The sequence below is a fragment of the Malaya genurostris genome, chromosome 2 (assembly GCF_030247185.1).
Source record: "Malaya genurostris strain Urasoe2022 chromosome 2, Malgen_1.1, whole genome shotgun sequence".
In the NCBI taxonomy this organism is placed as follows: Eukaryota; Metazoa; Arthropoda; class Insecta; order Diptera; family Culicidae; genus Malaya; species Malaya genurostris.
In genome coordinates this window covers 352928997-352942151 of record NC_080571.1, presented here as the reverse complement: position 1 = coordinate 352942151, position 13155 = coordinate 352928997, and positions in this window count along the sequence as shown.

Here is a 13155-nt window from a genome sequence, read left to right as displayed (position 1 = left end):
TATTTTGTAATCCTAAGTTAGATCATGTTACCATTTTCCAATAAAAAATTAAAAATTGTTATATATGAAGCTTAAATTCATTGCACCAATCTGCCATATTAGAAATTAGAAGATAATAATGGGAGTTCTAAATATGTATGCTCGACCCACAAGTAAGAATACGAAAACCATCGATCACCAGGATAATTCAGCGTACAAGTTCCAACCGACCAGCCGCTGCCGATGACTAGTTGGAGACTACATCCTTCAAATCTGATCTCCTCGAAATCACATCACGAAATAGAAGAAATTACTCTAATTTTAAGTAGTAAAATTAATGCCCTCGGCATCTTATAGCTTAACGCAGTGTGCCTATATATATATATATATTATTGAATAAAAAAAATATGTACGCTCTATAGGTTGTATAGAATGGGATCATTCAATAGAAGAGCATAATTGTACAGGAAATAAAGAAATTCGTTGAGAAGATTTCTCATATAATAAGACTTTCTCATATAATAAATAGAAAGAAAATAATACCAAATAAAAAAATTGATCTACCTAAAGATGAAATAATATTACAAGTTAAAAAAAACTCTCTGGAAAATCAGAGTATCGTCGAGGTATTCCTGATAAACCTAAAAAATGTTGAGGAAAAAATGTTAAATTTACTCCAATAAATATAATTGAAAATTGAATTTTTAGTCATAGAGAATTTATTGTTAATCTAATTGATAGAGGATATCAATGAATAAATCCAGCTATAATAATACAGCTCCTTTTGATGAAAGTAGTAAAAATGGGTAACTACATAATATGTATCATGAAGAACTTTATCAATGCTTATCATGAAGAACATTATCAATACATTAATTGAGCTCCATGAAGAGTAGCTAATCAAATGAAAATTTTAATTCCTGTGGGCAGGGGCGGTAAGTTCCATGAAGTATTTGGGGGCCACAAAAAATTACTGATCATTGAACTTTGCAATATATATAAATCATTTTCATAAAGGAAATGGAGAGGTTAGAGCAAATAAAAAGCAACCAAGTAAAAATCACAAACATTTTCCCTACTATTCCTGTAATAACCAATATTCGAAAGTGGTAAAGTATAGCACATTTAGTAACTTAGTTTAGAAATATGAAGGATTACGGAGACGAAATACGGGGACAACAGAAAAAAGTGTTATATCATAAGATATTTCGAGCCAATTTTCTAATAATTAATCCTGTTGCCAAAATAGGAGAGGGGGGTCATGGCTCCTCCAATATATCTTTTGGAAGGTGCTTTGACCACCCCCCTCCCTTCCCATAGTTGCCGCGCCTGCCTGTGGGAACAGCAATAATTATAGTTGCTTTTGTAAAATAGGCTCGAGTATCTACATCTATTCCAACTGTAAATATATGATGAGCAATGAATCCTAACAATCCATTTGGTAATATAGCATAAATTATTCCTAAAGTTCCGAATTTCCTTTTTTCGTCTTTTTTGAGTAATAATATGGGAAAATATTCCAAATCCTGGGAGAATTAGAATATATACTTCAAGGTGACCAAAACATCAAAATAAATGATGGTATAAAATAGGATCTCCTCCTCCAATAAGGTCGAAAAATGAAGTAGTAAAATTGCGATCTGTTAGTAATATTGTAATTGCTCCAGGTAATACAGGTAGTGATAATCAAAGTAATAAAACCGTAGTAACAACAGATCAAACAAATAATTATATTATTTCGGTCGCATGATTGCAATTTGTTAACTAAAGAATGACCATGAAGATTAGATAAGTCCACTCTATTCTGATAGGTGATTTAAATAGTTTCAATGTTAACATTTTTGTTCTTGTAACTGTATTCCTTTCAGCACACATATATTATTACTTTATCCCTTTCTACTCACAAATGTATTAAGGTATGAAAAAGTCACTCTCTCTGTCTCCCCTATGTCTTTGTCTTTGTCTTAGTTTTAATCAGCCAGGTGGCAAGATTAGGGCGCTCTAGCAAGTGCTATCGTAGCCAACATCTGGGGCATTTGGTGAGCAATCAGAGCGCTCAAAGTCTGGTAAACAATCATTCGAGCATTTTAAATCGAGTAAAATCTTAATTTCCTTATCGTAGTGATGATATTCTGATCGATAATTTGCGGGGAAGTGCGGTAAAGGGTACTGAATAAACAAGTAGTTTGTAATATCCAATTTTTTGTTAGCCATTCTTCTTCATTGTTTTGGTTTTTGCAGAAGGATGCTGGCCACAGTTTCATGACGTCATAGCAGGGGGCTGCAAATATACGGGGTCGGCTACATAGTTGACATTTTAAAATCTGTGTTTCAACTTGAAGTATCTGTGTACCCTTCTGTGTTGCATATTTTCGATCATAATCTGTGAAGATATGTGAAAAATATTTTGATAATCTACCATTTTTATGAAATATTCATTAAAATCTCTAGAAATCTGTGAATTTTGATTAAATCTGTGTTATGTGTTCAGAATCTATGTCGCAAAATAAGCAAACAAATTTGTGGTTTTACAGAAAAATCTGTGAATATGGTAACTCTAATCGGCTAGCGGATATATTACTAGGACAAGCATATTCTTCAGTCGCCAATTTGAATGCGGTTGTTTACAAGGATTCGATGATTTAAAAGATGTTAGCGAGCGTCAATTAAATGGTCTAATACTCTGCAGTAGATTTGTAATAGATAAACTCAATGTTGTTCCTTGTTGAGATTACCGTCACATATGAACATGCACTAAAAAATCATTTCTACCTATCTTTTTAGGAGAACTCACTCATTGTCGAGCTCTTCTATAAGTTACCCAAGATTAGGTCGATATCTACTCAAACTTTAAGTTGATCGGTAAAAATGGATAGCGTGCTTTCCTATGGCATAACACTTGTACTAAACTTTCATTTACCTAAATTTTGAGGTCGTCACTCCTTACCCAAAATTGGGTGCACTTTAGTTGATTTGGGGTAGGTTTTAGCCCAAAATTAGGTAGCGGCTGGTAAGAGTGTGGAGATGAGAATAGCTTCGTTCGGAAGGTTTGGCCAATTGAGGAAAAGTATGGGGATGGTGTGAATTCTAAAGATTTTTTTATATGCTCTATTTTATATCTTCATTCCAGAAGAAGTCGTGTTTCTAGAATTTCCTATTGTATCGGTATCGATCAGATCTTTGTAAAACCAGTTATAGATGCAAGTTGTTAAAGAACAAGTAATTAAAAATCAAGGGAGCTTTCTGAACCTGCTTTAGCGAACTGAAAAACGTAAACATTGTGGCAGCTACTAACCGACCTGACTTGTTCGACACATCACTGATGAGGCCGGGCAGACTCGATCGTATCATATATGTTGGTTTACCCGATGCTAGGACACGGGCGGAAATATTCCAAATAAAATTTCGAAATATTCCAATCGCTAAAGATATTAATGTGCATATGCTTGTGGATAAAACCGACGGCTATTGTGGCTCTTAGATTGAGGCAGTTTGTGAAGAACCCGTATAGTGTGCACTGTGGAGATATCTCAGAAGTACTTCAACAAAGCATTGCTTATAGTAAAACCGCGCACTAGTTAGGAATTATTACAACTCTATGATACCTACTTGAAACAACATCAATCGTAGATCGTACTGTAAATGCTGAAATTAGAAAAAAAAAACGGTAAAATAATAAATGCCTATTAATTTATCTATATCTTTTCGTCTTCGATTATGCATCGAATTGATACCTAAGGAAACTTGTTTTTATCACCCGAGTTTTGTGTGGATGCAAAGAGACCCAGCATCATTTCATCATTTGCTCTGAGTTACAGACCCTGTCAGCTTGGAGCGAAATCAATCTTCAGTCCAACAACGCCATCGCACGGCATCACATTGAACAATTGTATTGGAGCGCAGTGCTGCTATTTTGGCGCGCACGAATTTGACATTTCTCTCCCCTACTTCTATGTACGAGATTCGATGCGGACTCGTCTGAGGGCGCCATGCTTGCAAAAAAGGATGTTGCCAACTATTTGTTCGGGAAATGTGAGAGCTGGATATCTTGTTAATATGATGTCTTTGGTTATGCTTAACAAACAAAGCAAATGTGTGAAAAGGGTAGTTCGAATCATTACTAATGGGCTTTTAGCACCTTTGTACCATTGAATTAGAAAAGAAGTTTAATGTTCATTTGGACCATGCTACCTGAATAAAAAAACAAATAGTCTAATACTTTAGAACGAAGGAAAGACCAATCGCGAAGATGATGGATGAAGTTTTGTTTCGTACTCTATCGTTTCTCATCTTAGAAATGAAAACGGTTTTATCTTAAAAAATTCAAGATATGCTGTAACAATAAATTTATATCGGCAATAATCAGCAATAATAAGGCATATTTATTTTTGTCACATTCTTGAAATATTGACTATTGAATAATCGAATAATTCGAAAAATCCGATTTCCCTAAACGTAAGGTCCGGTGTTGTCAATGACTTGTATGACAACTTGTCATACAGTAGAATCACATATTAATACGGCTACTTGTTTAAAGGCCGTTTTTCAGTCACATAAATATATTGAGAATCAATAGACGCACTAAAAAACAATCTCATTTATTCAACGATTCAGCCAACGAATTTTCAGTAGCTCAATTGTGTCTATAGTAAAATTCAGTTGTAAAATGAGTTTGTTTCTAAGACTGTGAGCCAACTTGCGAATTAATTTAACTTTTAGTTAAAATTTAACTTTTAGTTAAACAGACGAACAGTTATTTTGTCATAAAAAATAACGCTGATGCAACTAAGGACATATTCAGTAGTGTTCCTGTTCTAGATACCTATATAATTTTTGTCAGTCTGTGTTTCAAATATCGAAAACATAGAACGGCAGCGTATACCAGTTTTAAATTTGACAGTTTTAAATTTGGTCGAATAAACAAAACTATAACGGCTTGCTGGGGATACGTTTGTTCCAGTGTCTGTTCTATTATAGATAGCCCATATAAAACTTCCAGCTGATGAATTTGCTCTGAGGATACGTTTGTTTCAGTTTCAGTTATAGACCACCTATATGAATCTTGCAGCTACTGAGTTTGCTTTAAAGCTGAGATGCCAGGTAAAAATTCAGATATTTTCAGACAGGGTTGCAAAAGTCTGTATATCTAAAAAAAATCTGTAATAAAGTATGTCTTGCTGGCAGCAATTTCTCTATAAAGTATGATACGCTAAACTGACATGACGAGATAAAAAAGGTAGCTACAAAGAATATTTTAAATTGGAATGCTCGATTTTTAAAATCGAGTGAAGATGAATTTTATATTTTTCTCAAAGTTCACAAAATTCATATTGCCATTGTGATAGAAACTTTTCTTAAACCAAATGTCAAATTGAAAAGTAATCCACATTGGGCCGTATAAATAAAATGTAGTAAAGTCTGTTGTTTGTAGTATCTTCTCAAAAACAAAGTCCACAGAGTATAACGCGGTTTGGTATGAATAAAAAACAAGTTCGAACATGCAGTTAATTCTACTTCCGAATTTAAGCATTTACTGTATACCGTATCGACACAGAGCCGGAAAAGCTGGCATAAGCATGCACAAAGCAAGAAACGTACTTACATCTATAAAAATGCCACTTTTTTAATTTATGTACTTCACTTTATCAGCAAACACACGAGTAGCAACCTCTAGAACTACCTACCGAAAACTTGTAGTAAATACTACAGTTTGTAGCATGTTTTGACAGGAACGTGATCCACACATAGCATTTACTACCGAAATTCAAGCATGCTACATTTTATTCATACGGCCCATTATGTGGTTCATCGATTTGACAGGTTTACTAGAATGGGTGGTGGAGTTGCCATTTTTGTCCAACGGAAAATTGCCTTCTTTCAATACTAAAGTTATTGAAAGCTTGGGAATCGAAGTTGAAACCATTCATGGAATTTATTTGCAAAAACTCACAAGATATCGACCGAAATTTTTCGTAATAGGGGAGTTAAATGCTAAGCATGTCCAGTGGAATTGTAGGCAAAATAACAGCAACGGTAAAATACTTCATAATCAACTCTCAGCTGATTACTTCACCGTTCTTCATCCCAGTAATCCGCCTTGTTTCTCTTCCGTGAAAACCCCCTCTACAATTGATCTGGTTCTAACAGATCAAAGTCACATTTGTAGTGAACCGATTACACATGCTAACTTTGACTCAGATCATCTTCCTGTAACATTCAGACTTTCCAACGAAGCTATAATTGATCCAATTAGTTCTATATTCAATTACCATAGAGCTAATTGGTTGGATTACAGATCTCACATTGAAAATCATGTGGATCATGAAACTATTTTAGGAAATTCTGCGGATATCGACACAGCAATTGATAATTTGAATCATTACATTATCGAAGCTAGAAATCTTTCAGTTCCCAAAGCTCAAACTAAATTGAATTCTCCTATCATCGATGACAATCTTCAACTGCTCATTCGGTTGAAGAATGTTAGTCGACGACAATATCAACGTTCTCGTGATCCTGCTATGAAAAACAGGATGATTTAATGATTTTGAAGCGTCCTCCCTGGTTTAGTACAAATGAGTCACACAGACTCACAAATATAGAACCATTAGACGTAATGTCACACAATATTATAAGCAAATTCCGACACAAATCCATGCAATCTTTAATTGAATCGATTCGCTCTCTGTATCAGTTAGTAAGTTAGTATATAAGTTTCTTTTTCCCATTACACAATACAAGTAGGTTTAGAATTTCCCCTACACAAAAGTTACAGAATTGCGGAAGCAAATGATGTCTTAATGGTATTAACAAAATCATGTATATGGCACTTATGGCTGAACAATTTAAATTTCAATAATTTAATTTTAACTCATATTCCAATAAATAGTTTTTTTTTAAAGAAAAAAGGTCGCTACAGGTCATATGGTCCCATAGTCTGCTATTGAATTTTATTCCGATTCGACTTTCGATTCCGGAACTACACAGATAAAAATATTTACATTTATTTTCATGCACAAATTTGGAGCAGGAAATTAGGTATAAAGTAGCTCCTAAGATCTTTAATTTTTGAGTACAAAAAAAAAATCAAATTTAAGCGTAAATTGAAATATGTTGTATATTTCATAGAAAAATCAAGACATTCTAATTTACTTTTACATCGAAATATAGAAAAATATTACGAATTTGACTGTTTACAAATTGAAAAGGTTGTAATAGTTTATAACTAAAGAAAAATTCAAATTTTATTCAAGCTTGAAAAAAAATTTCTTGACAGAATATTCTAGTGATATTTTTAAAACTCATACTTGTTATGAGAAAGGCATAATTACAAACATAATCGTAGGCAGAATAACAGTAATGGTAAAATACTTCCACTAGGTGGATTAGAAAAAAAAATTTTATTTTTATTTAACACTAGCTTTGTATGCACTAATGCGTTAAAACACTCATTAATATTTTTGTTTTGAGATTCAACCACAGTTTCCAGAAGGCCAAACTGGGAAGGGCAGAACGAGTATTGCAAAACAAAGTCCTCTATAGTAGTCGCTTTTGGTTCACCGCATGCACGCCATCACCAGTTGGCTTCGGTCTGGAACAATCTGGCTGTTGTATAATGCTCATTGTTATCGAGATGTTTACTTTCGTGCTGAGCTATGATGATGCACATTTCTGGCGGAGCATAATTTGAGCGAGGCTGTAAAACAATATGTCTAGCATGATAGGTCGTGTTTGAACCGATAAATAATAGTTTCAAAACCTAATAAAGTGATTCCTATTAGCTTTTTAAGTAAGATGTGCTATACTGCTTGTATATGTTTAGCATATCCACCGACGTTTTCAATCTATAATTAGGTTTAGTGTTCGAACTGTTTGTACTCCTTCAATAGTGTTTCATACATAGTTATCGATTTTGGTTTTTTTTTCAGTTGGTTTGTAAAACCTCAGAATAACGGTTTAGTGGTTCAACGCAAATCTAGAAATCTCGCGTTTCACGCGAGCAAAAGTTCAGTTAACATATCCGATTGCTTACATCACATTTTCGGAACTTTTCTTTCATTAAATATTCATTCATTCCTTACATTTGTGTTCTAAGATAAACGACATACCTTCTTAAATTTTGGCACGCAAAAATATTTTTGCAAGAGTACACTTATAGGTTAAAAAGAACTATGTTTTCTGAATTATTGATGGAAAAGTTGGGGTAAACAGGCTGCGACATATGATTGGTATTAGGCAGGTGCACTATCTGTGAAATTATGATAACAGAGCATCGATGCGGAGACCGAAAGCAGTGATCATTATGCACGTTTATCATATAGAAACTTGCCTTGAAAGGCAAAATATTGCAAATGTCTGTACATTGAGCTGCCTTAAACATTATTTGCATATCTTAAACTAACGAACAAGTATTAGAGTGTGTATCGGCTGCTTGCTGAATCGTTTCAAAAAATTCCAAGAACCAACATGTGAGGTTTTGCATTTCTTGTTCCTCGACCAGAACCGACGGTTGATGCGATTCTGCGATTCTGTTTGTCTTACAGCACCAGTGAGGAGTCTAAGAAATGACCTGCTCGAGCCGTAAATAAATAATTGTCATGGGAGCAAGAAATGGAGGTATGGCCGTAAAATTCCAATTCGCTTTGCTGCAGACGTGCACACGGACTGCGGTATTTTACATTGATGGCCATGCTACCGTGTTGTCGTGGTTCTGCCAAGGATAAGATTATGCGACTGAATGTTGTGTTTGGTTTAGAGATAAGATTAGTATTGTTATCCTTCGCGATGGGATCTGCAATCCACCAAAAACTGAGCTCGCCACTTCTGAGTGTACACTCAATATAAATCATAAAAAGTTAGCATTTCACATCATTCAGATAGCAGTTCGGTCGAGTGCAATGGCATAGCTCTAAATAGAATTTTATACAATGACAATATATGGATTATAATGAAACTTGTTTACTGCATTCAAGTAAGTTTAAAGTTCAAACAAAATTGTTATTCCCAACATTTTAGAACTAGCACTCCTTCATTTGACACGGGACACATTTTCTATTTCATTTGTATTGTAGTGGGATTTTAGGTTCACGTTTTATTGTGTACATTGACCCGTATGCTTCAATATATTTTTGTTGGCGATATTTTATATGAATATTAATTTTATGAATTCCAAATGAAAACAGGTTCGATGGATCGTAGTACCGCTTTCTGCTGAGTCTCGCTATAACTTTTTCCTTATGCAAGAAATAAACATGGTTTCGTGTGCCATTTACAGATGTTATTTAGGAAACCTACTGATGTCAACAGTTTCGACTACATTTCACACACAGTAAAGCATAATTTTGATGCGACCGCAAATACTTCCGAGGATTTAAAGATTAGATTTCTTCTGTTATGATAAGTTTTTTAGTAGCTTTCTCTCTATGTAGCATGTCATTCAATGAGCACTTTTTGAAACTGTCTTGTTGATATTGTTAGTCCGAAGTAATTATGCTTTCTAGCAAATTAAGAGGGTTTTTTGAAAGGTTCCAACACACACCTTGCTTTGGCCGAGGTCAGAGCTAGGTAGGCATTACCGAACATCTCAATGTCATTATATCTAAATTGTTAACATTGCTGAATGAACGTTGTATTATACGAGTTGTTTCTGTTTCTTACGTTGCATTCTCCACCCATTCATTCATTCTCTCATTCATGATTATGTTCTATACTTTTTTTTCGAATTTTCCTTCCCTACGGACGCTTTTTTACGGTTGTTTAAGTGCAGAAGCACAATAATAAAAGCTGATCACTACTATAACGAAAGTCACGGAACACCGTCTCGTCCTGCGTATGAAACGGTTATGTTTGAAAAGACATCTTGTTCTTTTTTATTTTGTGACTCGTGCCCTTTGCTTTATCCGCTTGCCGACATACAGCTCAAAAATGTGAGAGACTGAAAGATCTCGTTAACATTTTATCTGATGATTTGTTTCATCAAGCTGAATCAGAAATCGTAAAGGGGTCATATGATTGTTTTACAAGATTATTCGGTATGCATGCAGTTTTTAATCACTATTTCCGGTATTTCTGGAACCAGGAACTTGGAACCAGTATTCGGCTATGCGGTTCTTTTAGTAAGTAACTAATTATAGCCTACAGACATTGCTCAGCTTGATGAACTGTGTCGAATGATATAGAACCTCTGGTCCTATTTTCACTAGTCAATTTTTCAAGTGATTGCACAAACTTTCTATATGAGAAAGGCAACAAGTGTACTTTTATAGAGAAGCATCGTTATCATGATTTTGTAGTAACACTAACAAGTAGGTACAAATTGAATAACAGATTTACAAATTTACATTTTTTTCACCCGAAAAATATAGATTTAAATGTGGCAACCCTGCATGCTACACGAAATTGAACAAAGCGCGCTGCGAACGGAGCAAAGTCGCACGTACCGACGCGTACCAGTTTTGAATTGTCTTTTTGAATGACGATTTGAATGTATTGATACTCATTGCCCTATAATTTCGGAACCGGAAGACGGATCTGGATGAAAGCTTTATTTGAACCATGATTCGTGAAAATCGGTTTAACCGTTGCTGAGAAATCGAAATGAGTTTCGTTTTAGAATCTTTTTTTCGCTATTATTGGTGCTTTCGGAAGCCGTAACCGGGAACTAGTAGTACCAAAGTAGTTTTATATATTCACTAACTAACAAGATTTACCAATTAGATGAACTTAGCAGTAAGTTTTATAAAAATGTGCACCTCGTTTCGCCATCACTTGTGAAAAAATATTCATGAAATAGTAAACTTTCACTAATCGCACTGTAATACCGGAACCGGAAGTCGGATCTCAATTAACTTTTACGGGACTTTTAAAAGAATTCTAAGTCCTTTTATTTGCATCTTAGTTTATGAAAAACGGGCAAGAAGTTTCCGAGAAAATTGAGTGCGCATTTTTTCACAAATATGCACCTATTTCCTTATAATTTCGGAATCGACAGTTGGATCCAAACGAAATTCAGGAAAATTTTATGAGACTATAGGACCTTTAATTTTATTCTAAGTTTTTGTGAAAATCGGCTCAGCTATCTCTGACAAACGTGTGGGCTATTTTTTTTTCTTTTTTTGGTACATATTACCCTGTTATCCCGGAACCGGGAGTCGGATCAAGATATAATTTAATAGCAGTTTATGGAACCATAAGACCTTTCATTTGAATCTGAGTTTGTGAAAATCGTCTCAGCCATCTCTGAGAAAATCCAGTGATATCACACATAAATACATACATCTCGACGAGCTGACTCGAATGGTATTTGACACTTGGATCTCTGGGCCTCGGTTGTAATTTCGGTTTTCACAGCGATTGCATAGCCTTTCTAATCAATTCAAATTGGTTAAAACAATAACACGTGAAGGTACTTTCCTTTTTAAGGGTACACTTTTGTCAGTGATCAGATTTAACGCATTAATTGCTTTCAATATCGGTTACTTAATCTCGTTAACCTTCTGTACTCCACTATTTTGTCCAAATCATCATTCTTCATATGTTGGTGTAACTTGTGAGCAATCCCAGAGATGAGCTACGAGTTATTGGACTTCATATACTCTGTTTTTGTTAAAACTTTGCACACGATTCCAGTATTATTATTTTTGTTCATCTGAGTTCTTTGAGAATGGCATGCTTTACTATCTTGAGAAGTCTCGGAAGCCATAGCAAGACAGTAAAATTATTAATATTTAAATGTTTATTTTAAATCAAGAATTTTAAATCTTACAAATGCCATCATATTGTTTTAGTTGGATTTTCTTTATTTTCGAAAATGTCTGGTGTTAGTTTTATGTACAAGTTTGAAATAGTGATACGTTGTTTGCAATTATTTACATTTCCAGTTAGTTTACTGACTCTTGAGGGAGCATAAGGTTTTTCATTTCAGTATATATTTTTTACAGTGTCCATTTTGGTAAAATTATTAATTTCCAACTGAGACAACTGCCTCATCAACAAAAACCTGACTTCGTTGAATCTCATACCGATACAAATTTAAAATGTGTTTTTGTTTCTTAACATTCCGAATACAAAAGGGGCTGGGGTCCACTTGGAGATTGATTATACCTATTAGCTCTCTCCGGACAGTACCAGCCTAGATGCCGTGTGGAATCCGGCGGAAAAAAATGAACCAAGAATAGATCCACTGGGTTCCTGCTTCCATGTCGTAAAAGGCGACAATTGCAGGAATTTCTTTTTCCTTTCAGTTATCAGATATTTTCAATGTTTCACTTCTGATTACTCTATTTTACTAAATTATCTCTTCATTCAACCTATCAATTTCCGTCTAGCTTCGAAGAAAAGTTTTATTTGGAATGTTTTCTTCCTCCATGTTATTGATTGTCTTTCAGAATTATAAATTGAATGATAAAAATCAACTTTTGCCAACTCCGTTGATATTACAAAGTTAATAACATAGATAACATATATCGGTATATTGAATACATAATAAAAACACATGATATCAATATTTTTCTCGGTAGCCGGCTGCCCAGATCAACCAATATAACCAATTAATAATTTTAATAAATAATTGAAATAATGACGTGGAAATAATAAAGAATCTAGACGCGCGTGAAATCTGTTGACCTTTATTTGGTGATTTAAAATGATTTTATAACAACTGTTTAGAATATGTCAATGCAATGAATCAACTATTTTATCTAAATCCTATTCACTCGTTTATTTTGTATCACGTAATTTCATTTGTAAAGAGCTATGAAATTTCGAAAACGAGCTGTGAATCAAGACTTGCCGGGACTTCAATATAAGATGTTGTTGAAACGTTAACTCGGGAGGTCAGTGAATTTAGTGGTGCATCCGAGCATCTTGAAACCGGAACATACTGAGTCGCGCGCAAATAATGCCAATACTGAAATTTTTACTAACAAATATCCTTCTCCCGTGACACTTGTGGAGTGCGCAGTAGTATATACGGCCTCTAGTAACAACAAGTGTTGGACTAACATCCCTCTCCATTCCTTAGACGATCTACGTTCGGGCCTGGCCGGCGCCGGTACTGATCAATGAATTCTCGGATTACCAGAAGATGTACATTGAAGGATGATTTACCAGTCCCAGGTCGGATCATCTAGAAATTCCCTGTACAATTTCAGCTAATCCCGATCAGTAACGGAGTAG